This window comes from Centropristis striata, chromosome 6, assembly GCF_030273125.1.
Source record: "Centropristis striata isolate RG_2023a ecotype Rhode Island chromosome 6, C.striata_1.0, whole genome shotgun sequence".
NCBI classification, from domain to species: domain Eukaryota; kingdom Metazoa; phylum Chordata; class Actinopteri; order Perciformes; family Serranidae; genus Centropristis; species Centropristis striata.
The window spans coordinates 4,271,422-4,297,569 of NC_081522.1; the positions used below are offsets into that span (position 1 = coordinate 4,271,422).

General features: G+C 38.3%; 1 protein-coding gene across 3 annotated transcripts in view; it reads right to left on the bottom strand.

Moving 5' to 3' along the window:
- Positions 1-26,148, bottom strand: part of immp2l (inner mitochondrial membrane peptidase subunit 2) — a 244,774-nt gene that overhangs the window by 63,181 nt on the left and 155,445 nt on the right. The gene's annotated exons all lie outside the window — the stretch shown is intronic.

Below are 26,148 nucleotides of genomic sequence, written 5' to 3' on the forward strand. Positions count from 1 at the left end.
CTACTGGTCATTCATGCAGTGCAACCAGAGTTAAGCACAGCACAGGAACTATTCTGTCTTAAATACTTTGTCGAGACGGCTTTGATGTCTGCAAAAAGCATTTTCTTTGCTGTGTTACATTAAAGGTGCCAAGCGAAGATAGTTTATAATGGCAGAAGAGAAAAAAAATATTGTTAGTCTAGTAAGCAATTAAACCGACTATAATGTAAACAATTTTATGAACAAATACATTTTTCATTAAACCTGTGTGGTGTCTTATAAGTACAACCTTTTCTTGTTAAATTTGGACTTTTTTTTTTTTACACTAAAAAACATATTTTGAAATGCCACAAAGAAACAAACAGATGTCTTTGAAAAATAATTCATATGGATGAGGCTCATAAATCTCGTTGTGTCCCTGTCCCAATCATACGGCAACAGAAAGTGTGAGATCTGCTGTAGACAAACACAATTACAGCAGCTGCCCTTCAAGGCAGGCGCTCTAACATTGTTAGGGAAATGTAATGCAATCTCAAACTGTTTGTTTGTTTGTGTTGGCGTGTGTGTGTGTATGTACCTTAATGGGTGTGTGCGTGTGTGTGTAAAGCGCGAGGACATTGGCAAACCCATTGACTTTGAATTGCATTATATTCTCTTTCATTAAAAATCCAATATGGATTCCCAACACAAACCTCAGCGAGGTGATGAATCGGCGTCACGCGCAAACTGATGGGAGGCATTCATCAGCGGGACTCAGTCATAGATCAACCGAGTTTCAGCACCTTGGACAGGGCTTTTAGAGCACAGCCATTTGTCACCGCCACAGGAGCTAAAATATGACCCATTAGAGGCAGGTAGTGAATAGGTCAGCAAGAACGCGGCGCCCAAGCCATCCTCTTCCCCGTGTGACCCTGGAGAGACACCGCCGCCGTAGCAGGAACAGCTCAGCAACTATTGGGCTCGTTTGTTAAGCACCTTGCATTGAGCTGCGAGAAGGGGGGAGGGGAAGGTGACAAATGGACCTTAAAACCAGGACAAAGTAGTTTCACTTCCAAACAGGACAGAGGACGAGAACGCCTGACTCCTCACGGCGCTGCTGATGTTACTGATGTGCTGCGCTCTCCCGTACAAGATAACCCAGCCCGGGTTCATTAGAGAGCCTGCTGCTTCAGTACGGTACCGTGAAGAGTATTCTGGGTATTGAAGAGAGCAGCTGCATGAGAAAGGAAGGATTATATAAAGGAGATGACAGGTCGTTTTAGAGGCTTTTCATTTTCCTTTCCCTTCCCAACCTGTGCTGCTGGGTTCAACTACGGTTCATCCCCACTGAGGGAATGATATGTCAATGTGTAATCCTCACAGCAAAAACAAAATAAAAATAGGAGTATCTGATTCGTTTTTTAACGCTGTCAAAAAATAAAAGCCTATGCACAACCAAAAAGGGGAAAAAAGGCTCCTCCAAATGAGTAAATGCTCACTGCTGAGGGCGCACACGCAATATGTTGTGGCAGCTCCAGAGGGAATGTCCTGAGCAGAAACAGTTTTCTACTCGGCATCCACACCAACTGGCAGGTTAGATTAAATCCAACCAGTTAAATTGAAACCAGGAGTCAAATCTGCCTTGTCAGGACTCCACACAAAGCAATAAAACTGAAGGAAACCTCACTTGCGCCCCTTCAGAATTTCAACCCCAAAGAGCTGGACAGCAAAAATCAACATAATGACAACTTCTTGAAGTCTCTTACTAGCAACATAAAGTGTATCCTGAGGATAGACCTAAAAGAAAGGTCATGGGGTTATTAAAATAAAGTGGTAAATCATCTGTGGAGCATGAATGAGCTCTGTAGATTTCACTGCATTCTGGCAATTACATTATCTCAAAATGTCTTGTTCTGCTCTGAAGGTGATAATGCTCGGAGAGGTCAGGAGGTTTAGGGACATTTTAGGATTAAATATCTGGGGACCATGAAAATCCAGAAAATCAGAAATCATTCATTGTCATCCGCACTCGGGTCGCTGGAGCCAATCCCAGCTGGCATTGGGCGAGAGACACATGGACAGATCACCAGACTATCACAGGGCTGACACATAGAGACAGACAATCACGCTCTCATTCACTCCTACGGGCAATTTCACCAATTAAACCTAAGTACATGTTTTTGGACTGTGGGAGGAAGACTGAGTACCTGATGAGAACCCATGCTGACACGGGAGAACATGCAAACTCCACACAGAAGAGCCACAGGCTGGAGTTGAACCAGCAACCCTCTTGCTGTGAGGCAGGAGCAAGGTTATAATAGTTTTGGATTTTTCATTAGTTTTAGTTTTAATTTCGTTGTAAATTTTTGTTTTCAAATTCAGTTAGTTTTAGTCAGTTTTTAGAGCGAGTTTTCTAGTTTTAGTTTAGTTTTTATTTTTTGAAAATGCTTAGTTTTAGTTTAGTTTTTATTAGTTTTAGTTTTTTTGTAATGGGCTATACGTTGGGTGCGAGATTCAAAGTGGTCATAATAAATTTTGCCTTTATTTCCTTTGGTTTATCTACTGTATCTTATCCCCAATAAGGTTATTAACTCTTACAGTTCCAGGTGTTTTGAATTTTGGTTCTAGTGTAGACATCCCAGTCTCAGTAAACATATTCACCATGTGTTGCATGTTCAAATAGAAACACTGAATTATGAATGAAAAAAGTTGACAAAAATGAAAACTAAGGACATTTTCACTATAATTTTAGTTAGTTTTAGTTGGTTTTGTAACCACAAAATACAGTTTCAGTTAGTTATTGTTTTTGTAAAAACTCTAGTTTTTATTTTTATTTCAGTTAACGAAAATGTTTTTTCAATTCTAGTTTTCGTTATTTCGTTAGTTTTTTTTAACTATAATTACCTTGGGCAGGAGTGCTAACCACTACACTAAAAGTTCATTCTCTGGGGTGCATGACTGCACTTTAATGACAGTCTGTACAGTAGTTTGTGATATATTTTTGTATAAAATTGAAAGTTTTGCAAAGACAGCAAAAGTCAGGTAGGCATCATAAACATTGGGAGTCATCATGCAGTGAACAGCAATGATGATCCAACTTGAAAAGGCAAAATAACAAGGAGACCAACATTACCACTGTTAGACCAAACCGTAACTAAAAGTTTATAGGCAAACAAATGGTTCTGTCAGGATAACAAAACTACAAACATGCGACCACGCTTCCGTTATGGCTAAAAAGTAATAATAGTGAACAAGTTACAGTAACACTTTACAATAACCATCTAAGTGATGTTTATCGATGGTTTATATACCAATTATTATTAACCATTTACAAAATTCTATACATATTCAATCTTTAAATGGTTTCAAGCAATTTCTTAAAGGTATAAGAATAATTTTGAAATAATTTACATACTTAATATGGTGTTAAAAATGTTATAATGAGTGTAAAGCTATTAATAAACTAAAAATTATGTTTGTTTATGGTAGAGTAATCTATTTGGCATTTATAAATTATAGTTCAACCGTATTACATTTTCTATTCACCATTCTAAATGGCCTATATACGGTTTATAAATGATGATTAAACATGAATAAACTTATCTGTTTATCTGTTTACCATTTATAAATGGTCTATTTACCATCTATAAATGATGGTTATTGTAAAGTGTTACCCAAGTTACTTATGATGTCATATTATATTAAAGTTATATTAACATGAGAACAAACAACAATACAACATTTTAAACGGTAAAAATGTCAGTGTCCTGGTGGTTCAGCTGCAATTACAGTTTTTTATACCAAGTGGTCTTTCTTTGTATTTCCCATCTTTCTTAGCTGTGAATAATCCAATAAACCAAAATTAAAAGAGTCATTAATTTTGAAGATATTTTCACATTGTGTTGCAGGAAGCTGGTAATATCCCCACCACACACCTCCATTCATCACACAGCGACACGCAGTAAATGAGATGCTCCTCAACAGAATAGATGATAATAAAGATTCTGGATGTCATATTGTGGGTGTTTGTGTTGAATCACGGCGTCCTTCAGCAACAGCCAATCAGAGGTGGGCGTTGCACTGCTGCAGACATGATTAACTCACTGATGATTTTCCTCACAGAAACACGCCTGCTCGTTAATACCGTGCACGACAAGCAGAGAGTTACGATCTACTCTGCAAGTGAATTATGATGCATGTGGCGAGACTAGAAGAATTAACCAGCCATTTCTGACCATCACTCACATGAGAATTAGTCTCTCCTCTCAGCAGGGGGAGAGTCTTTCATTTATTCAAGGGAAGTAACCCAATACAAGTGGTGTTTTTAACGTTCTGGTTTTTCATATTCTCCTTTAACTCGAGAAGGAAGGATAAGGGTAAGATTGGTAAATGGTAAATGTCATCTGTGTCATGTGTTTATGTGGCATACTTGACAATAAAGTGAACTGAACTGAATGGTAAATGGACCTGCACTTATATAGCGCTTTTCTAGTCGCTTTGCGACCACATAAAGCGCTTTACACTACAGACTGCGCTCATTTACCCTTTCGCACACACATTCATACTGGTGGCAGAGGCTACCCTAAACGGTGCCACCTGCCACCACTGGGAATTCATTCACACACCGATGAACACAGCACATCGGGAGCAATTTGGGGTTCAGTATCTTGCTCAAGGATACTTCGACATGTAGGCTGCGATGGTCGGGGATCGAACCACCAACACTTCGGTTGGGGGCCAACCAACTCTCCCAACTGAGCCACAGCCGCCCCGTTTTTGTGTCTTTGGGAAAGACACAAAAACTTTTTGTTTCTTTAAACTGATGTAGTTTATGATGTGTTTTGGCCACATGTTAAACCTTTCAAATGAAGCCTCATACAAGCATTTTGGAATGAGTTTGTCTGTTAAAAGCTTTGGATCAAATGTATTTGTCCAGCCCCTTACCTTAGCCCAACCCTACCTGGCAGGTGTGCTTTAAGAGTTTAAGTAAACTAAGGTCGGTATCATTGCGGAATTTGGCAATTTATGGCATGGTTCAGGTTATAGTTAAAAGTTAAGTATTTAAAAACATAGTGTTTTTAGGTTGATTTCTTCATGAATGTACAGGTTCTGTTCCTGGCTGTTGTCCCTTCTTTCAATAGGAGATAGATTAAAAAATATTTCAAATATTTATTTTTTTACTTTTTTCCCCCTGCTGTCATTTCGTTCTTCCTTTCTTCTTTTCTTTCTCTACCCTGTTCCTTCTTTCATTCCTTATTTTAAGGAACTAATCTAAAAGCATGAAACTAGACATGCATGGGTTTGTGAAAACTCAGTCTACTCCCCTGAATAATAATAATAATAATAATAATAATAATAATAATAATACATTTTATTTTGTGCTTTTCAGGGTACTCAAAGAGATTTTTCAATTAAAACACAGGTAAACGCAGTGAAAATAAAGACACACAAACAATCAAAATCAACAACATTGGTCACACAGCAGTTGTGAAAAAGGTTCAGACATTGAGAACATTTTACTGAAAAGACTTAAACTTTAAGTAGATTTGAGCTCTTAAGCAAATTCAATCCAATCCAAAATCCAATAATTAAATTGTGATTAACTTTGCAACTAAATGATGAGTTCTGTGGCTGTATTGGGCTTCAACATCATTTATAAACTCCAAATCTAACTAGAAATAATCAATCATTTTCCCTGTGATGTCTGGCATTGGAGTGATTGGTTGAGTGAACATGTGCAATTAAAAACATCCTGATTCAAAGTAACAATGTCCATGCAGAGTTTTAAAACAACCCACCAAGATATATAGCAGGGAAGGCTTCACACACACACACACTCGAATATTTTCTACCATCAGTCGTCGCCTTTAAGGTTGAGAATTAATGAGCTGACTCAATAGGCTCTTTGTAGCAGCAGGATCCAGGCCCTGAGGTACTGGATCAGCTCTGCTCCTCCACCAGCAATGTGAGACGAGTGAAAGCATCTTCGGCTACGCGATGACGGATATTCAGAACTCCTCGGCTGCCGCGGAATCACTCCTCGCGGAGACGCTGCGGCTTGTTTGAGGAGTAAAACAAAGGCGGTGTTGGTGAGGCAGCGAGTGACTGCTTTATGTTTCGAGTCGACATTGTAAGAGAGGAAGATCAGAAACTCATCAAAGACTCGAGAACAAGCCAGAGTATTGCAAGCGATACAACAACACCACCAAAAATAAACCCAGCCGGTGAGCTTAATGAGCTCTGACTGCACGTTTAGTCCCAGCAGAATCATATCTGTAGTCGTTATATATGATTACATTACCAGTGTTTGCTCGCCATTCTTCCTCCATTTCATTTTCTGCTAATAATCCATGAAAACAGCCTAACGATCGCAGCTGAAGTGAACTAATACTTCTCATTACGGCGCTTCCGCTTTTAAAATGTTCCATTTCTCTGCTACGCGTTAGCGGGTAAAATAAACTTGGCGAGAGAGCAAAACTATTTTTCTCATGAATTATTACCCCATTACAAACATTTGGAATTTAGGCCATGCCTGCGGCTCGTTGCTTGGGGTAAGTAAAACTAGAAACAGCCTCACATTTATATAGCTCTCCTCATGCAGAACCTCCTGGGCTTTAAGTAATTATTCTAGCGCTCACCGGTCCATTAGGCTAAAACAACATGGCTGACTTTGGATGATCTTGGGGCACGGAGCTTTTCTGAGATTTTATTATTGTTGCGTGATGGAAAGTCGCAGCTGGCGAGCGTTCACTTAACCTCTGCTGATAAACTGAAGCAGATAGCAGTCACTTACAAGACAAGGTTATTTCCAGTAGAGAAGCAGGAACCATTCAGGCTGATTAATGACTTCCTCCGACTTATTTTTTTGTTCTCCGCTGCTCTGAGGTGGCTGCTACTTTTTTAATCTTTTCCAAGAAACACTGACTCAGGACATTCTGTTTCTCATTCGTACAGAAACACAGAGTCACAGTGGAAGCTGCCAGATGCAGCCAGACCTCCACTGAGGAACACTGAGCAGCTGTAACACACTCCTGTGAGTTCAGTGCTTTGCTCAAGGGAACTACAACTATTTCTCCGCTTTATTTGACCCTAATATTTCATATCATAGCGGTAGTTTTTAGAATTATTTCTCATTGTCAGCATTTGAGTTCAGTTTATACAATTTTCCCCGCAGAATTACGACATTTTGTGATACCAATGTATAGAGTGCACCTATGATTACTGTATCTAGCACTACAGTGACTGCTTTCAAAGTAAAAATGGGCATTTAAGACTCATCAAACTGTTCTGTTTTTGCATCTTCTGCACAAAGAGCTCTGTCCTTTAGAGCAGTAGTTCTCAACCTTTTTGAGTTGCGACCGCCAATTTAACATGCATGTTGTCCGCGACCCCCAACATTGAACAGAATCTCCACACAAAGTTCAGATCATACAAACTCAGTTGATACGACGTATTTTGGACAAATAATGAAGCAGACAACAACTTAAAACAGCCATTTGTCAGAAAAGACACAAAATTACCCAAAAAAGAATCAAATTGACCACAAAATGACACAAAATGATCAAAAAAGACACAAATTGATCAAAAAAGACACAAATTGACCCAAAAAGACACAAAATGACTAAAGAAAACACAAATTGACCACAAAATGATAAAAAAAAGACACAAAATGACCAATAAAGACACAAAATGACCAAAAAAAGACACAAAATGACCAAAAAAAGACAAAAATGACAAACCTCCCCCCACAAAATGACAAAAAATAGACACAAAATGACAAAAAAAAAAGACATTAAATGACCAAAAAGACTAAAACACGTGAACACTTTATCACAGTGGAGACAGAGCTGACTTCCAAAATGATTTGGCGACCCCCAGAAATCATCTCGCGACCCCAATTGGGGTCATGACCCCAAGGTTGAGAATAGCTGCTTTAGAGGGTCAGTAAGGACAGACTTAATGTAGCCTGAGAGGCACAACACAGGGCTAAAAACGCAAAGCACTCAATGCTGCTCATAAAGCTTATTGGTGTGAGTGAATGTAAGAAGCCCTGTTTGGGACGGTCTCGTTTCCTATAGGACAGTTCCAGATGCTTCCTGTGAGCGGCTCTTTACTGGAGGTGTGAAAGTTATTGCCTGATGTTGCCAAACTTACAACCTGACGCGACAGATAGTTTGTTACACATAAATAATCTGAGAAGCGGCCATTGGAAAGGGTTTGGAAAGAGGCAGGCATGTAGAACCTGATAATGTAATCAATTCCCAATAATGTAATAAAAAAATCTGCACTTGAGTCCATTGAAAATGTAATAAAACCTGATAATGTAATAACTTCCCGATAATGTAATAAAGTGCAATTTCCAATAATGTAATAAACTTTTTTTTATTTTTTTTTTACCAATAATGTAATAAAGTATAACATTAACGGGAGGTTATTACATTATCAGGTTAGCCTTCATTTCACAAGTCCTGATAATGTAATAATTCCCCAATACTGTAATAATTTAACAGCAGACCACCCATTACTTGGGTTCAAGTGGTGATACTGTGTATCAACTCTAGCTCAAGAGCTCTAGCGCCACCAACAGGTCAAAGTTGAATGTTTATTAACTTTTGACCCTTTCATCCGTATCCATGACACACAAATGCATTCAACAGCTTCTTGAAATCTAAAGGTGCTTGGTGTTATACTTTATTACATTATTGGTAAAAAAGTGTATTATATTATTGGGAAGTGCACTTTATTACATTATGGGGAAGTTATTACATTATCAGGTTTTATTACATTTTCAATGGACTCAAGTGCAGATTTTTATTACATTATCGGGGTTTTTACATTATCAGGAATTCATTACATTATCAGGTTCTACAAGGCACTTTGAAAAAAATAATTGCCAGCTGATTGGATGAATCGAATGTCTATCACCGTCAATCAACTCTTCTCTACCAGTGGAGCCATTTGGTAAATCAAACTCTTACAGAAACTAGTTGGAAGAAGAGCGAAAAACATAATTTCCATCAAGAAAAGCCTTCAGTACTGTTCAGTTCTGATATAACTGATGTTTTGTGGTAGCAGTTAATAATATTTGATGCAACGTGATGTTAAATGACTCAAACTATGACCCTGGCAGGTCATTTATTTTCGAGCAAAAACATCAAACTCAAAACACAAAACTCTCTGTCTTCAAGTCCGATAGATGAAGTGCAACACTGGTTAAGCCTGAGAGGAAGCTTAAGCTGAATAAAGTACGAATTAGGACAGGTTACTCTAGAGGGAAACATTTCAGTCAGTGAGTAATCTGCACAACTCAACAAAATGTTGAAGTCAAACAAGCTGATTGGATCGCCCAACTTCCTGTCACGATGCAGGCTCTAAAACAAAAAAGAGAACCTTGTTCTCATTGCACCTCATCCCAAATAAGAAAAGAAAGAGAAACACTAAAGTGTCCAAACTACACCTGATTATGTTCACTAATGTGCAGCCTGAAGAAGGATGTTCCAGTTCTTTCCAACTAACAGTCAGCATTTGGATTTCACACCTGGTTTGGACTCGTGGGGAATCTGAGCTCCACTGGATGTAAATACCAAACAGGAGTTTTAGGAGACTTTTCTGGACCACACCTGAGTGTGGCAGCAGCTTTCACACTTCCCTGCTTCTCAAGGAAAACAGCTTTTCTCCATTACGAAATCTCCCTCTGAAATCTCTCTCGACGCAGCAGGGTTCTGACCACAACTTCAAAAAAAGTGAGTCAATCGAAGCCAAAACAAAACAGCGAAAACAGCATATGTGAGTTCTTTTGGCTTTACATCATTAGAAACAAGAGGAAAAACCTGACGTGGGGCGGAAGAGTTCACAACTGCAGCTAACGAGGAGCTTTCAAGCCTGTAGTTTGTTACCTGTGGATTTGCCACAGCTCCCTAACCTCTCTGTGGCTCCTTTCATCTCAAAGTTTCCTCCTGGCTGCCATTGATGGCGGAGGGTGGGGTGTGGTCTCGCTCCGGGAGAGCAGGGCCCCAGAATTCCCTCATCCTCCACCAAAGGCTGCTCTATGATTACACATTCTGTAATGAATAATTTACCTTTTCCTAATCACCCAGTAAGCTGCTTCATTTAGACGCTGGCTTCTTCCTAGTGCAGTGATTAGAGCTGGGAGCCAAGGTGAGGGAGGAAGATTAGAGGAAAATTAAGACCTGGCTGTTGTGAGCGGCGCCGTCCTGCCGAACGGTGCTGCTCTGTTAGCTCCGCTCATTACTGCTCGGCCAAATGTCATCGCCATGCGCAGCAGGCGTCTGCCGAACAATTGGAGCCATTATCAGGACAAATAACTCCGCTTTAAAGCTTCAATCGCAGCTGGTCTTTCAGATATTTAAGAAAACTAGTGCAGTGACCGTAGGAAGTATCTCATATCAAATAATTATGTGCATTACGCTAAGCAACATGAATGTCATCCCTGAATTACATAGTAATGCAACATAAGAAGTGAATAGAGCTAAATCTCCGCTTAGCATGCTAATCGCGAATAACAGAATTTGCACATTACATGCAGACAACGACAACGTCTGCAACTCCATAAAACACTTACTTTTCATAAGGTACCACACCATCCAGCACATACACATTGAACATTGATATTTGCTGGAAACTATTTTAATATTATTGGAAAATCGAACCTTGTAGCGCACTTTAAAACTCCTAAAGATAGGTAGGCTAAATAGACTTCCAGATGAGATGAGTCAGGGTGGAAATCCAGAGTGAATTGTGTTACTGACCAGGTGTAGGCCTAGCACACAAGGGGGCGGAGCTCCCCGAAAAGGCGTCCGATCGGAAACAGTGCAATGCCGCATACGTAAATAATGATATTTTGAAAAAATGTCCTTGTAAGCAGGCGGCCCGGGTTTCGAATCCGACTCGGAGCCCTTTCCCGCATGTCTTCTCCTCTGTCTCCGCCTTCACTCTGTCCTATCAATAAAGCCCAAAAAATGGCGAAAAAAAAATCTTCAAAAAAAAAAATCTTCAAAATCGGGGATGCACACCTTCGTGCTATGCGCAAGTCACGTATGAAATTTTAGGTCAGTCTGACTAACAATCAGTGAGATATGCCCTAGACACACACACATACACACACACACACACACACACACACACACACACACACACACACACACACACACACGCTTCTTGCTTTTATAGATAGATATAGTCAAATAAAAAAATCTCATGGCTCTAAGTAAGTCAGAGAACTTTACCTTTGAAAATAATAGCTTCTTTTATGGATGTATTTAGGTCTCAAGTAGAGCTTTTAGCAGTGCATTCAGCTGTGGATGTTTCAGCGGTGCAGTACCGTGTAAACATGCGCCTGGACAGGAAAGCTTTTTAAAAGCTTAAATCTGACTCAGACATTTTTCTGTATCAGCCGGCCGACTGGCAGCACTTTTGCTCAGCTGGTCCGTCTCCACTGAGCCTCCACACTGATGGCACTCAATCTGATGAGGAGGAGAGTGCTTCAGTCTAAATTATTCCTCAGCGGAAGGTTTATACTAGGAAGCTTCACCCGACCAGTGACAGGAGACGCTGGTTATAAATGAATAACTGGCAGGTGGACGCGGCTGCAGCTGGCTGAGTGCGAGGTCGAGCTGAAAGAGTTCTCAGGCACACCAATAACTGTTTTTAAAAGATACAAGAGTCTGTAAGTTGTATACATGAATAGTGCTACAAAAAGCTGAGTAACAAAAGAGAAGAAAGGTACAAATCTTACTATCTCACCTCTTCACAATGGACCCATCACTGTGTGAAATAGGTGTGAATGTAAGATTGTTGGTTTTGGAAAGTAGAAAACATTTGCTTTAAATTGCTGCTGCACAGATTCCAAATTCAGGTAGCAAATAAATCACATTACCAACAATATGGTAGCTGCATCCAACAAAAACTCTTAAAATAATCCTAAAAAAATATTATATCCTTTTCTAATTGCCGAATTTTGAAGCCCTGCGTGTCTGCATAGACCACCACAGAAAAAAGCTAGCAGGATTCAAATTCTGTTCACTACAATGCTATTAATCTGTAAAAGTAAAGGTCATTAGCCAAAAAAACAATAAAACGACTCACCCAATTAATCAAACAAATGACTAGAGGCTTAAACCCTGAGATAAGCATCCAAAAGACGACTCTACTGTAACATTTTGAGAGATCAAACATCACAACTATCCACTTATATCATCTGAAATTCCCAATATTATTAGGTAAGAGTGTGGCTAAATATAGACACAAGTCAAAGCAACCATTCTCTCTTTGTGCACGCCATTCAAACAGAAGCGGCGTCTCTGAACACGAGTTGTCCTGCAGCCTCAGCGGGGGGGAGCTGATATGAGAGAGACCTCTACAGAGACTAAGCAGCGAGGGAAACAAGCATCTCTGATATTTGTCTGAAACTGCAGGCAAAATCCATCCTTTATTGATGAAAAAAAAAACATCCAGGAAGCAATGCTGAAAACCCCCAAAACTCTGCCTCTCCATGTACAACGCAGAAGCCTCTGCTGCCTCGCTGCAAACACGAACAGGAACCTGGATGCTTCACCGGAGGAAGCAGAGCTGGATACATCAACATGCCCGAGGCGGTTTTAAAACACTACAACAGAGTCGGGATGAACATTTAAACAGCACAGAGAATGGTCGGGCCAAAGTCGGCTACAGGTGAGACTGAAATGTTCATCACACACCTGAAAACAAATCATTGGATGTTTGTGAAAATGGGGAGAAAACTTTACCCAAATGGGACTGAAAGAAAAAAGTTTCACAGCAAGCTTTAAAGGATAAATCAGGGTATTGTATTTCTTAGCTCCATGTTCAGTTTCTCCTTTGATGACAGTGTATAAATCATTTATGTACTAAATATTGCCCAAAAAATTCCCACAACAGAAAAACTTTTTTACCAACAATCTGAAAATGAAACCTATGTGTAGGGTTGCAAAATACCAGGAATTTTGTTGGAAATTTCCCATGGGAATTAACGAGAATTTATGTGAATAAACAGGAATAAACATGGAATTTACAAAACTGAAGGTTGGCCCCTAACAGGGAACTTAAATATAGTTGGGGAAAATATATTTTACCATAATCTTGACTGAGACCAAGCCTACATGCACTGTTTATTTCTCCATCACATGTTCAATTCATTGACATGTTTAATGGGACTTTTGGGAGATTTTTGGAGGGGGGGCAGACAAGAAATATTTAACTCAGCATTTATGTTTTTGTTGTTCAATAAAAGTTGATTGTTCAATAAAATAATTAAAACTTGATAATGTTCAACTTACAAATAAAATCTGTTGAAATGTCATGTTTTTTTTGTTAGTTGAATATTTCCAAAATTCCCCAACTTAATTTCCCATGTAAAGATTCTGGACATTTACCTTGTTATGTGACGCTACGAGGGATGTCAAACTGGATGGAAAACTGATACTTCTGTACCAACTCAAAGGTAAAATTCTGAAAAAACACATTCTCTTCCACTGTTATGCCGATGACACTCAGCTTTATCTCGCCCTGCAACCAAACGACCGGTCCAATCTAATCAAGTCTCATGAACTGCCCTGAGGACACATAGTGTTGGATGGCAGAAAACTTCCTCCAGCTGAATGAAAGCAAGTCTGAAGTTGTCCTGTTTGGCTCCACTGACTCCATCAGAGTGATAACCAACAGTCTTGGCAACCTGTCCACCCTCGTTAAACCCCATGTCAGAAACCTCCCATGTGATATTATATTCCGCCTTTAGGATTGACCAGCAGGTCAGTGCAGTGGTAAAAAGTTTTTTTCTGGCTTTGTACTATTTCCAGAGTCATGCTGTTCCTCTCATTCAATGATTGTGAGAAAGTCATCCATAACTTTATATCAGTCTGATGGATTACTGACACTCCCTTCAGTCTCGGATTGCTCATTCGTCCCTGTCCTGCAACCAGAACATCTCAGATACCCAGAAGAGGGACTATATTAGTCATGCTGGCTTCTCTGGCTCCTGTTGGTCATTAGGTTTAGAGCAGTGGTCCAGACCTGGACTCCCATCTTGACCTGATATGTATTTCTACCAGGTGGCAACCTCCGGGTCTGAGCAGGGAGGCAAACCAGAAAGTGCCTTAAGCTGTATTCTACCAAAAATTCCAGTAGGGGGCGCTAAGTTTGGTTGCAGAAAGATTTCTGTCCATTCATCTTAATGCAAAATTTGAAAACTTATCATTTGATTTATTACCTCAGAATTTTTTTTTAGGACAACACTATGGTCTCAATCGCTAGTAAAAATCTTCTTCAAGACAATTTGATGTCAATAGTTCTAATAATGGCCCCGTTTAGAAGAAAATAGAAGATAAAGAATTGTATGATTTGGGGCGTGTCCACCTTTGATTGACAGGTGGCTAACCGTCATCAGGGGAGAAGCAGAGCAATGTGTATCCACGGCAACGTGTCAATAAAGTTATATATAACGTTATATAGATATAAAAAAGTATTTTCACTGTATTTTCACTTAATGACAGTTTATTTGAACTATGATTGGACTAACAGACACTCCAAGGAGTCGCTGTTCAGGTTTCTGAGGTAAGTAACATAAGTTTTGTTTTTGTTTTTTGCTAGTCAAAAGTAACATCAGTCTGCCGCAAGATGGTGAGGATGGTGTAACGCTGAACTCGATGCTTCCAATGGGTCACAAACCAATGGGTGACATCACGGTGACTACTTCCATTATGTATATACAGTCTATTAATTTCTACCAGGGGTAGACCATTTATTTATTTATTTATTTATTTATTAAGACTTCAGTCATACTTGTTCTGTCCTTTTTTCCCTGTTTTATCTGTTAATTTATATTTATTAGCACCTTAAGTTGTGGCACTCCCAGTTTCTTTGTATAGGTGTCTGTACAATGACAATAAAGGCCATCTTATCTTATCTCTTAAAATACATATAATTGAGTATTGTACTTTAGTGCATTTTTTAAGTATCTGTACTTTATTTGAGTATTATTTTTATTTGGAAATGTGTGACTTTTGAAAAACAAATATTGTACTTTTGACTCCTTTTGAAGGTTCAATAGTACTTGTTACTTTGAAGCATAGCTTTGAAGTCAGCGGATTAATTTTTCTTTCGAAAACATGATGTGCTGTGTTTGTCACAGGAGAAAAAAACAATTAGAAACTTCCCCTCCTACAGCTCTCATTTAACTTTAAAGTGCTTTGTGCATATTTCAGTGTGAACTTTGCGGTGGTAATGACGGCAACAACAGATGATTCATCATTATGAGAGCACCCATGGCCATATCTGAAGATTCATATTGTTATAAATGTTAAATGCTTTGTTTACTATGTTAAAATGTCCCCACTGCTTACAAAAATGAATCCAACCTGAGAGAGCATGTTTAGGTTGTTTACTTCCAGATGAAAACTTTAAAGTAGTCTGTGTTCGTTTTTAGTTGCAGTTTTTATGCTATGGTTGGTCAAACCTTTATTCCACTGGTTCTATAAACATGTCAGTGATTACGGTCTGTAAATGCATTGTAGCAACAACTAGAAATTTTCCTCTGGGGAAATTTTGAAAGGGCCACGGGGGCAACTGTCGTTGTGTGTACACACATCATGAGATTCTTCAGAGATTTCAAACAATTAATACTAGTAATGTTATGATACTATATTATATACAAGGAGCACACCTACAACAAGCATTCCTCTTCAAGTATTTATTTATACATCAACCTATGACCTTTAACCTCAAAATGTGTGTGTGTGTGTGTGTGTGTGTGTGTGCGCACGCGTGTTTGAAGCATGTGTATCTGGAGGAGTGTGCGCACTTACGCGCATTGTGTGTGCGTGTATCTGTAACTGTTATCACATCAAAGATCAAAGGCAATCAGAGCAGAGCAATCAACAGAATTAACTGCCACCTGAAATCTTCCGGAACAGTGACAGCAGCCAGAGGTGGACAGACTGGAATTTCTGGCCTCGAACAGAAAGCATTTTTGACAAAACCATAATACCTATCACTGATCCGACTTCACTTTGAGTGTCCTGAGTTCTTCCTGAACGTCTACATATGTTTGTTTTTTTTAAAGAAAAATGAAAAAATAGCTTTGTTACAGCGATCTAAAAAAACTGTTACATCTCCCTTTTTCAGAAATCTTCCCGGAAATCTTCTTTTGAATACTAAAATATTTCCTAAAGCAGGTACTTTCAAATATGACATAACTACTTAAACTTCAATTGGACTAATATCCAAACAGGATATCTATAATTTGACTCAAGCTATACTACACAGAGTAACTAAAAGCACCAGAATTATCCCTGCGGTCACTGACTCCAATGCATGCAAAGGGCAGCAGACAGCTGAGAAGAGAAACAACCTGAAGTCTGTCCACCCATCCAGACCGTGGGACGCCTTGCTTGCAGCGTGCATGCCGTTCGATTTGTCAGCTTATGTAACCGCAGGCCGGAGTGATCAATGGGAGAGTCTGGACTGTAGTGAATTCTGCCTGCTGGTTAAATGCTCCAGGGATCGATGACATAATGACTTGCCTTAGTTCATCTGCTCCGAGGTGTACTTTCGGAGGCTGAACAGTCATTTCCTCCCCTCCCATTGAGTGGAGTGTACTGTAGCTGGAGACAGCTCTCACTCCTGCCAGATAGTCTTTAAGCTACCCAGACTGGCAATGCAAAGTGAAAATAGATCCATCAATCTCTCCTTAATGCTGAAAACTTGATGAGAAAACATTGGGGCGGACATCGAGCTGGAATGTAGCAGTTGCCGTCCTGTGGTGAAAATGACCTGAATTCATCACCGGATGAATCTACTCACAGAAAAAACCCTGCGGCATGCCAAGTCGGCTCGGGTTGCTATTGTCAATAAATGTTTAAAGCTACGCTGTGAGGTTTTAGAAAAAGCTAATTTAAACCTATACAAAGTCCAGAACAGGGTGATTTATCTTAGCACTGAGCTAGTGGAGCATTCAGAGAGGGAAACAGCATCCAGAGTGTACACAGAGCTATAGACTGAGCTGTTTGGCAGCATCACTTTCTCATCAACACAAGAATAAAACATTCTGCATCACCTACTTCACCTGAAATACTTGTTTTGTTTTGTAATGACATCAAAGATGAATGTAATGGAGCTTCGCTGCATCCCTGACAAACAATCTGAGTTGATTTCTGAGAAACAGAAACTCATCTTTGCTGTTTATTGCTGCTTTTAAAAAAAAAACTAACTGCAAATGTGCATCGTTGTTTTATGGTTAATTTAAAAAGAGTCACAGCAGCCACTGCGGAGCCCTGATTGAGAGTAAATGATGGTAATTTGAAAGTCAGCCTGAGTGTGATGTTTATGACATGTTTCACTTGTGTTTTAAACCTTTACGAATCCAACTGAAGTCAACTTTAATGCTGGTGATATTCAATTATTTTCTAAATGACAAAAAAAATGTTCAGACACAAACCAGCAATGAATGTATCCACTGACAAGTACTGTGCATGTATTAAAGCCTAATATATATCTTCTTGTTCTGTGCCAGAGAGCTCATTTATTGTCCAAAAACTGGGTGACATGTTCCACCATTACCACACACGCACACACGCGCACACACACACACACACACAGTAATCACAGGGGCAGCAAATATGGATTAAAAGTTGTCAGAAAATGCATTATTTCTTCTGCTCCAGTGACCAGCTCTTTCAGGAAATTCAGGAAAAACTTGTCGTAACTTTGCATCACATTTGATTTCTTCTTCTTCCTTTGTTGTTCCTCCAGTTTAAAAAAAAAAAAGTTTACTATCAGGTTGCCACAGTGTTTTAACAGGAGGTAGATGTGGCTCAAACCTACCAAAGACCAACAAGTTGATCTCCAGTAAGGGGCCAAATTAACTTGGTGGGGTTGCAGAATGTAATTTCTTTTCCAAAAATTACATAAATCCATAACTAGATTTGCAGGTGTGCATGCAAAAGTGCAAAGAACAGCATGAAAACCTGGCAGCAGCTCAAACACACTGTTGGCTTTTGTATTTTTAGGCGATTTGTTTTCACTACACTACAAAAAAGCCAACTTGTATTTTTTTTCCTAAAACAGTGATTTAAGTTGGTATAACTCGTAAATATAAATTATTGATATTTAGGGCAATAATGTAAATTAGCACAACAGTGGAAGCCAGTTGTCTGCTCAAAAACAAGTTGGTGAGTTGTTGTTACTTATATCTTTAAGTTGGGGTTCACAACAAGGGACAATAGTTCTGATAACTCTTATTTCTTTGTTGTGAAATGCGGGAAAGCGCTGAAATTCGGTTATTAGAGAAACCTAGCGGCTAACTGATGCTAGCGGCTAACTGATGCTAGCAGCGCTGCTTGTTACAGCTACAAGAGTAGCCGTTAGCGTATCAATGCTAACTCAAAATTGTGGTCACAACATTAGCTGACATTTCATAGCATGCGTTACAATCGTCACATTGCAGAAGTAAGGATTAAAAGTTATTACAATGTAAAATTATAAGTTAGTACAATTTACAGTTGAGTTGACAAAAATCTGAATTCAGAGTTGAGCAAACTCAAAAACAAAACTTAAAATATTTAGTTTAATTGTCCAACTTAAAATTTCATCGAAGTTTGTTGCCTTGAAATTTAGAGTTCACCCAACTTTTCTTTTTTTGCAGTGTAATAAAATTATCGAATAACGGCAAAAACATGTTTATGTTGCAATGATTTGAATACAAAACTCAAATCTCTATGTGATTTGATCCAAGACAGTTCATGAACCAGTGCATACGGCTTCAGTGATATTACAAGAAATGTGTGATACTGCAAGTTATAGAGAAAAATGTAAAGTTTCAGAAGTTTCAGAGTTGACTGGGTTAAAGTGAGACTCCCCTGATGCTAACTACCCAAGAGAGATCTGTAAGTGATTTTCTTTTGTTGCTGTTTTGAGTCGAACTCCTGCCGGCTGCTGTCAGGATCGCTGTCAGACTCCAGTCTAGTTGAGCGGCAGACGGCCTCACACTGGACGAGCTCGACCGAACCCAGCGTGATGAAATCAAACATGTTTAAAACATGCTGGCTGAGACGACAGTCTGCAGCCTTAAACAGGAGAGGGACTGCACTCAAAAAAAGCAAACTGGGTGTCTGTTACCTTCTCCTTAGTCTAACATGTAGCTTCTACTAAATAAAATGATGTTTTGTGGTTGAACAGTTTTAAAACATGTAGTTTTAGCATAAAATGCAACACTTTAACATTTACTAGAATACTTTATGTTAAAACAACCTAATTAAATTGCTGAATATAATACTCTGTCTAAAAATTCTTTATTTCCTGAATAATTACTATTATGTTCATTTTCATATGATAACGGTAATCTTTTAGGCTAAACCACTTCAACCTCACTTTGTTTTGTTGGCTCAGCACAATTAATTCATGTACTTCACTATTTTAAAAAGTAGTTGTAACTACCCTATTAAATAAAGTAACTCTTAATAATGTCATACATGTTTAAATGGCCCAAGAAAATTATGTTAGTATGTTACAATTACCCTTACAAATCTAGTTAGACTGACCCCTGGTAATTAAGTAACAGTAATGCAAATACATCATGTTGACCCAACATATTTAGATTTTGTTCAGTCAACAAAATTGTTTCTCACTAAATTAAAGCATTTTATTTAGGTGGAAATTATTTCCATAATTTTATTTTGTTCTGGGAACAAGTTAATTTTTTGAGTGTGGAGAAGGAGAGAAAAACCTGCAGTACCTGTGAATTCAAGCCACATGTGCTTTTGGACTTTAACAGGCTAATATTTTCAGTCAGCTTTTAAATTATTAAAGTTTATAACTCAATAAAAAATAGGTTACATTTAATGCTGAAATCTTTCCAGAATGTTCACACTTTATATGCTATATCACTTAACCCTCTGGAGTCCACGAAAGCTGCAGCGCAAGACTTCTTCATGACGTTGCAACGTAAAAACGATGCAGCATGGAGCCCTGCTGTCAGCTTTTTCAGAAGTTTCCATGCCCGATTTAGTGCATCAACCCTTTTTCAGCAAAGGAAAAAAAAAGAAAAACACCTCGACCAAGTGTAAGTTTTTGCAGAGGTTTTTCAAATTTTGCAGTTTGCATTCAGCATTTTTAATGCAATATTTTGTCTTTAATGTTTTTTTTGTGTGATTTTTGTCAATTTTTGTGTATGTTTTAAGTGTGTTTTTATGTGTTTTCGTTAAAAAAAGTGTTTTTTTATGTGTGTTTTTGTAATTTTGTGTGTGTGTTTTATGTGTGTTTTTTGTGTTGAAAATGTTGATCCAGTAAGTCAAAATGAAAAAAAAAAAAAAAAATCAGGCCATATAGTTGAGGTTGTGCTGAAAACAATGATATCAACATGGCATGAAGTCGTTTATACAGGCAGAATGAAAAGTCGTCAAAAACTGACAAAATAGCCCGAAACTCCAAAGGGTTAAAATTGGAGCAGTCAGTGTTGCTTCCAGCCTTTTAATCTCAACAACTCTGAGTTGAATCTATAAAGATTTAAGTTCTTATTAAAAGGTTTCAAACATAAATTATGAGATATTGATGAAGACATGTTAAAGTTATTATAAGGGATGTTTGTTTTTATATGAATTAATCAGGCTGCATAATATTGTATAACATTATATATTATTTAACCTATTAATTAATTATATTTTGACATCTAAGGCAAAATCAATTTCGTGATGAGCACACGCGTTTTAAATTCCAGTGGTTTTGTTGTTTTTGTAGCAAAGGTCGAACGCTCTGCCTCAGTGCAGGATGTTGAGAGATGAACTGAAATATTAAGCAGGTCATATTAAAGATGGATCTGGTCTCGGAGGAGCAGGAGGGAAGAGAAGAAACCAATATAGAGAGTTGAGGTAATAGAGACAAGGGGTCAAAGGGCAGCACGTCCCTCACAGGAGAATAAAAACAAGGTTGAGATAAATCACCACTAGCTGGAGGTCTGACACACAACTGTCCCCTACCAGATGGCCACCTACACCCTAACCGTCAGAGAACGACACAAACAATCGTGACAACCTCTAAGAGATCTGAAACAGCTTCAAAACTTCTACCCACGTTTTCAGCAAAGAGGAATTTTAATCAGCACAACTTCTTGAGAGCAGCCCCCGAGCCAACCAGTAAGTAGGCTGCTGGGAGCGCAGCCAAATCTGCCAACTGCACATGTGAGTTTTGACATGGTAATGAAAGATTTATCCACACCACTCCACCATGTGTGCTGTGAATTATGCAGTAAATAACGCACCTTATTAATAATGAGCATATTGTGCTTTTCATTTTTCACAGAGAAAACTTTTAACGCTTACATGCAAAGAGAATTTATAAAATATGTTTAAGGGCTTAATCAGTAGTCATTATTTTTTTTATCATAAGTACTACACTGTAAAAAAAAATCTGTTTATTTTACGGTAAAATACCGGCAGCTGTGGTTGCCAGAACTTCACCGTAAAAATTACAGTGAGTGGATTTTCTATTCTAAATTTAAATGTAAATATCAGCAAAAACTGTAATTTAGACTGAGTATTCCTGTTATTTTTAGGGTAATTGTGTCATTCATTCACACATCATGGTATTTCTCCATAAATTTTGCATGAAAATGTTATATTTTTACAGCAAAACTGTGTGTTTCTTCCACTTTATGGCAGAAAAAAGTAAAAGTTTTGTGCTATTCTTTGATATGATTTTGATTAATTAAAAGTGTCTAATATGGTGATATACAATTTTTTATTTTACGCCCTATTTCTGATGTATTTGACAGTGTTTTACTGTTATTTCTACAAAGATTTTTAACAGTGTACACGGTACCTTATAAATCCATTTACTAATATGGGGGAAATAAGGATGAAATAAGGATTACACTCAATCTGCACATGTCGATCTTACTGGGAGTGATATGCACCAGTAAGATCTGGAAAAAGCTGCATGCTTTAACCCATAGGAACCAATGGTGACACCCGTGTAACAAACACTTTAAATCTTCTAGAATCTCCCATATTCAGCTTTATGCTTCACATTAACTCCCTAAGCGACACATACTCATCACCCTGGTGTGGTGGTCATGTGACTTTGACAAGAAGTGACTTGAAAAATGTGAAAAACAAAATGCGAGTGTGACTGAAAACAGAAAAATCTAAAAAAGTATCTAATTTTAAAAAGCTTTTTTGTTACTAGACTACAAATTTACTAGATTAAAGTGGCAAATCTACAAGAAAAAAGTTGCAGATTTAAGAGATTTAAAGTGGCAAATCTGCGCGAAAAAAGTTGCAGATTTACGAGAAAAAAGTGGGAAAAAAGCAACTTTGCAGATTAATCTAGATTAATCTTTAATCTAGTTAATTTGCAATTTTTATCTCAAAATATTACCTGAAGTTACCGAATATAGTTCTTTGCCTGATAAAGGGTTAAGTAAAAGCTGTAGCTACTAAACATCTGGCACAACTTACTTCTCAGATTCTTCATCCAGATGCTGAAGATCCTCATTTAAAAATATATAACATTGGTAAGCCTAAATTCTTATATGATATGAATAAAGTTTAACTGGGAGAATGTGACTCCTGAAATTAATGAGATCTGCTGCAGAGAAAATGTTTCACTCTGTGAGGAAAGAAGCTCCATTCTGTGACACCACTGCAAGTGCTCTGTAGTTCCAACAAAAGATATCTGGCATAGGACAGACTCCAGCTGCAGAGACCACTTTCACCCAACAACAGACAAGTTTTTATTTTGGCCCGTTTCCAAGTTACTCATGGAATTAATGTTAATTAGCGACAGACAGATAGCTGCTGCTGCGGGGCAACGTTCATCATTTTAACTGGTGAAAGTGTCAGCGCCAAATAAAGAAAGAAGCTGCAAGCACAATGTTTATACACTGAGCTTCAGGAAGGAAAGAGTTGGAGTCAGAACTTGACAATCGATGTCACATTAAACACAGCAGTGTTCACTGAAGAAAGATTCAGATTTTCTCTATATTTATATTAAAAAAATGCAGAAACAGCCCAGATACGGATCAAGGAGAAGTCTTGTTCTGAAACCTGCAAAGTGAGTTACAGAGAGGAGTGTGAGGAAGAGTTTGTTGTGTACATAAAGTACAGAAAGTGTAGCTTCGTGTTATCTGAAAGATTTTCAATTTTATGGCTGAATATTTGGTAACACTTTACTTGAAGGTATCGTCATAATAGTGACATGATACTGTCATAACTGTGACATGACACAGTCATAAACATGTCATAAACATTATGTCAATGTCATAAACGTTTATGACTGCTGTCATTAAGTGTCATTCGGTTTTTGTCATGACAAGTTGGCATTCCTTGGGTTGTCTTGATTATGACAACTTGACTTTAATCAAAGTGACATTACCACAAAATGTCTTTGTCATGGCAACTTGACATAAACAAAATATGTTTCTATATTTGTGTTTATGGCAAGTTGGCATAATGATTATTATAATTAGATGTGCAAGGTTACAGACCAATTCTAGCACTTGGTCATAGATACCCAAAACTGACTGTCATGACACCATTATGACGGTATAATGAAGATATTCTCTGACCTCAAGTAAAGTGGTAGCATTTTGATTTGTCATTGACTTTGATTAAAGTCAAGTTGTCATAATCAAGACAACCCGAGGAATGTCAACTTGTCATGACAAAAACCGAATGACACTTAATGACAGCAGTCATAAACGTTTATGACATTGACATAATGTTTATGACACGTTTATGACTGTGTCATGTCACAGTTACGACAGTATCATGTCACTATTATGACGATACCTTCAAGTAAAGTGTTACCAAATATTTAGATTAGGGATGGGCAACTGGAGGCCCGGGGGCCGCATACGGCCCGCACCCTCACTTGAAGTGGCCCTCAGTACAACTACATGCATTTGAGCATGAAATCTTAAAAGTGCAGTGTAAAAATGCACAAAATTACTTCTTGCATTAATGTTGGTCTGCTGTTCTTGCACCGAAAAAAAAAAGAAATCACATTAAGTGGTTATTTTTTATTTGCTTCAAACCTTTTGTATTCCTATTTATACTGTTATACATGCATTTGAGCATGAAATATGTGAAGTAACTGCACTGTAAACATGTTTAAAATTGCAGTTTCATCATATCTGGTTAAGTGCACGGTCCTATATGTGGCCCTGTGGTAGTGTTGATGAAAAATTGTGGCCCCCTCCAGCATTTGAGTGGCCCATCCCTGATTTAGATGATTTCCTCGATGTGGAAGAGGCCACATGAAATTTCACAACTAGACTCCTCTTTGAGTGAAATCTAAAACAAACAGACCAGAGGAAGTTTTATTCCTCTGCAGTATCCTTTCCATGATGGTATCAGAAATATAATAACAATCTGAGCATGTTATGGTAAAAATAAGCCCTTTTAGTGGAAGTACATTGACGGTAGAGTTTCCTGAACATTACAGACAAACCACCAAAGTTGTGGTGCTCTCGCTCAATACTCCACCAATATACAAAAATATTGTGGCATTTGGTTACTTACACACAAAAACATGGGAAAGATAGCACCAATGGCTGAAAAAACCCCAAAGTTTTCCTTTTAATTAACTCAATATTTCTTGGATCTACTGATTTCTGTTACTAACAAGAGATAATATCAAGTGGAAGTTTGAAACTGATGGTGGCACTAGAGGAAAAATAAGAGCATACAATGATATATTTCTTATCTCTCGAAGACTACCAATGGCTGTTCCAAACATCAAGAACATCCATCCAATAGTAGTTGAGATGTTTCTGTCTGGACACAAATGCCATCAGACATCGACCACTGAGTTAACAACAAGCCCAATCTACACCTGCACCTGGGTGCAGTTTGCATTGGCATTTAAAAAGTAACAATTCTGATTAATTCAATGGTGCAAAGACTGATTCTATCAACATATCTAAAGTTAAAGAGAATGTTGTTCAAACTGATTTTAACCTGTAAGAACGCATTCATTCTTACAGAATTAATAAGATCCTTTATAGTCCGGTGGCTTAGGACCAGATTTGGGAAGAAAGGGGACACGTCGGATAAAAGCACCAAATTTTTTCCACATGCTCTCTATCACTATAGGTTTCAATTTTTGATAGGAGCCACTTCATCAAGATTGCATATCGGAGATGGCAGCCATATAAAATCTATGAGAACCAATATATCTTCTAAGCCACTTAGAAGGTCAATCATGGTGTCAAAATATACATTTTCTGGGTCAAAGAATAATTTAAAGCTACTGAGAATATCACTAGATGATCAAGTAGATATGTTCATTTTGGCCATGTATTTTCATAATTATTAGATTCCAAACATTTTCATCTCAGGATTCCCTGCTGCAGCACTTGAAGCGAGTTGCCTACCAGTCTGGGTGAAAATGAACATTTCTATTTGATCAAATAATCATCTAGTGATATTCTCAACAGCTTTAAATGATTCCTGGACCCAGAAAATGTAGATTTTGACACCAAAATTGACCTTCTGAATGGCTTGGAAGATGTATTAGTTCTCATAGACTTTATATGGGTATATCTTGGATCGGCCATCTTGATGAAGTGGCTCCTACCAAAAATTGGAACCTATGGTGATAGAGAGCACGTGGAAAAAATGTGCTTTTGTACAGCATGTCCCCTTTATTTAGCTAAGCCGCCTGACTATTAATTCATAGTGGTGGATAAAGCCCCTGCAGTAGGCTTTGTGTTCATGTGATTTGATGAGTTTGAACGACTCACAATGACAACAACCTCGTCCATCATGATCTTTCACTGTGGACTTTGTCATATATGCACCCAGCCCTGCAAAGAACCAGTGAGGAGCTACAAATACAAAAGCCTCAGATTAAAAACATCACTGTCAGATTGCCTTCTTGCTGGTTTCCACCTCTGCTCAGAAGCATAATTAATATTCAGATTGTCACCATCACCTCTATCTGCGTACAGTCGACTGCAAGAGGAAATTAAAGAAAAGAGCGATCAATTATTGCCTGAGAGAGTGATTGACAGGAGGCAGAGAAATGAAATCGATGTTATTATTACTATCGCACAGAGAATAATGAACCCCAGCAGCACAACCTCCACCCTTACATCTTGACATGCACCTGTGTGTTACACAGCGCTGTGGGTCATGTGACTGTCATTTCCTGACCACACTGTAA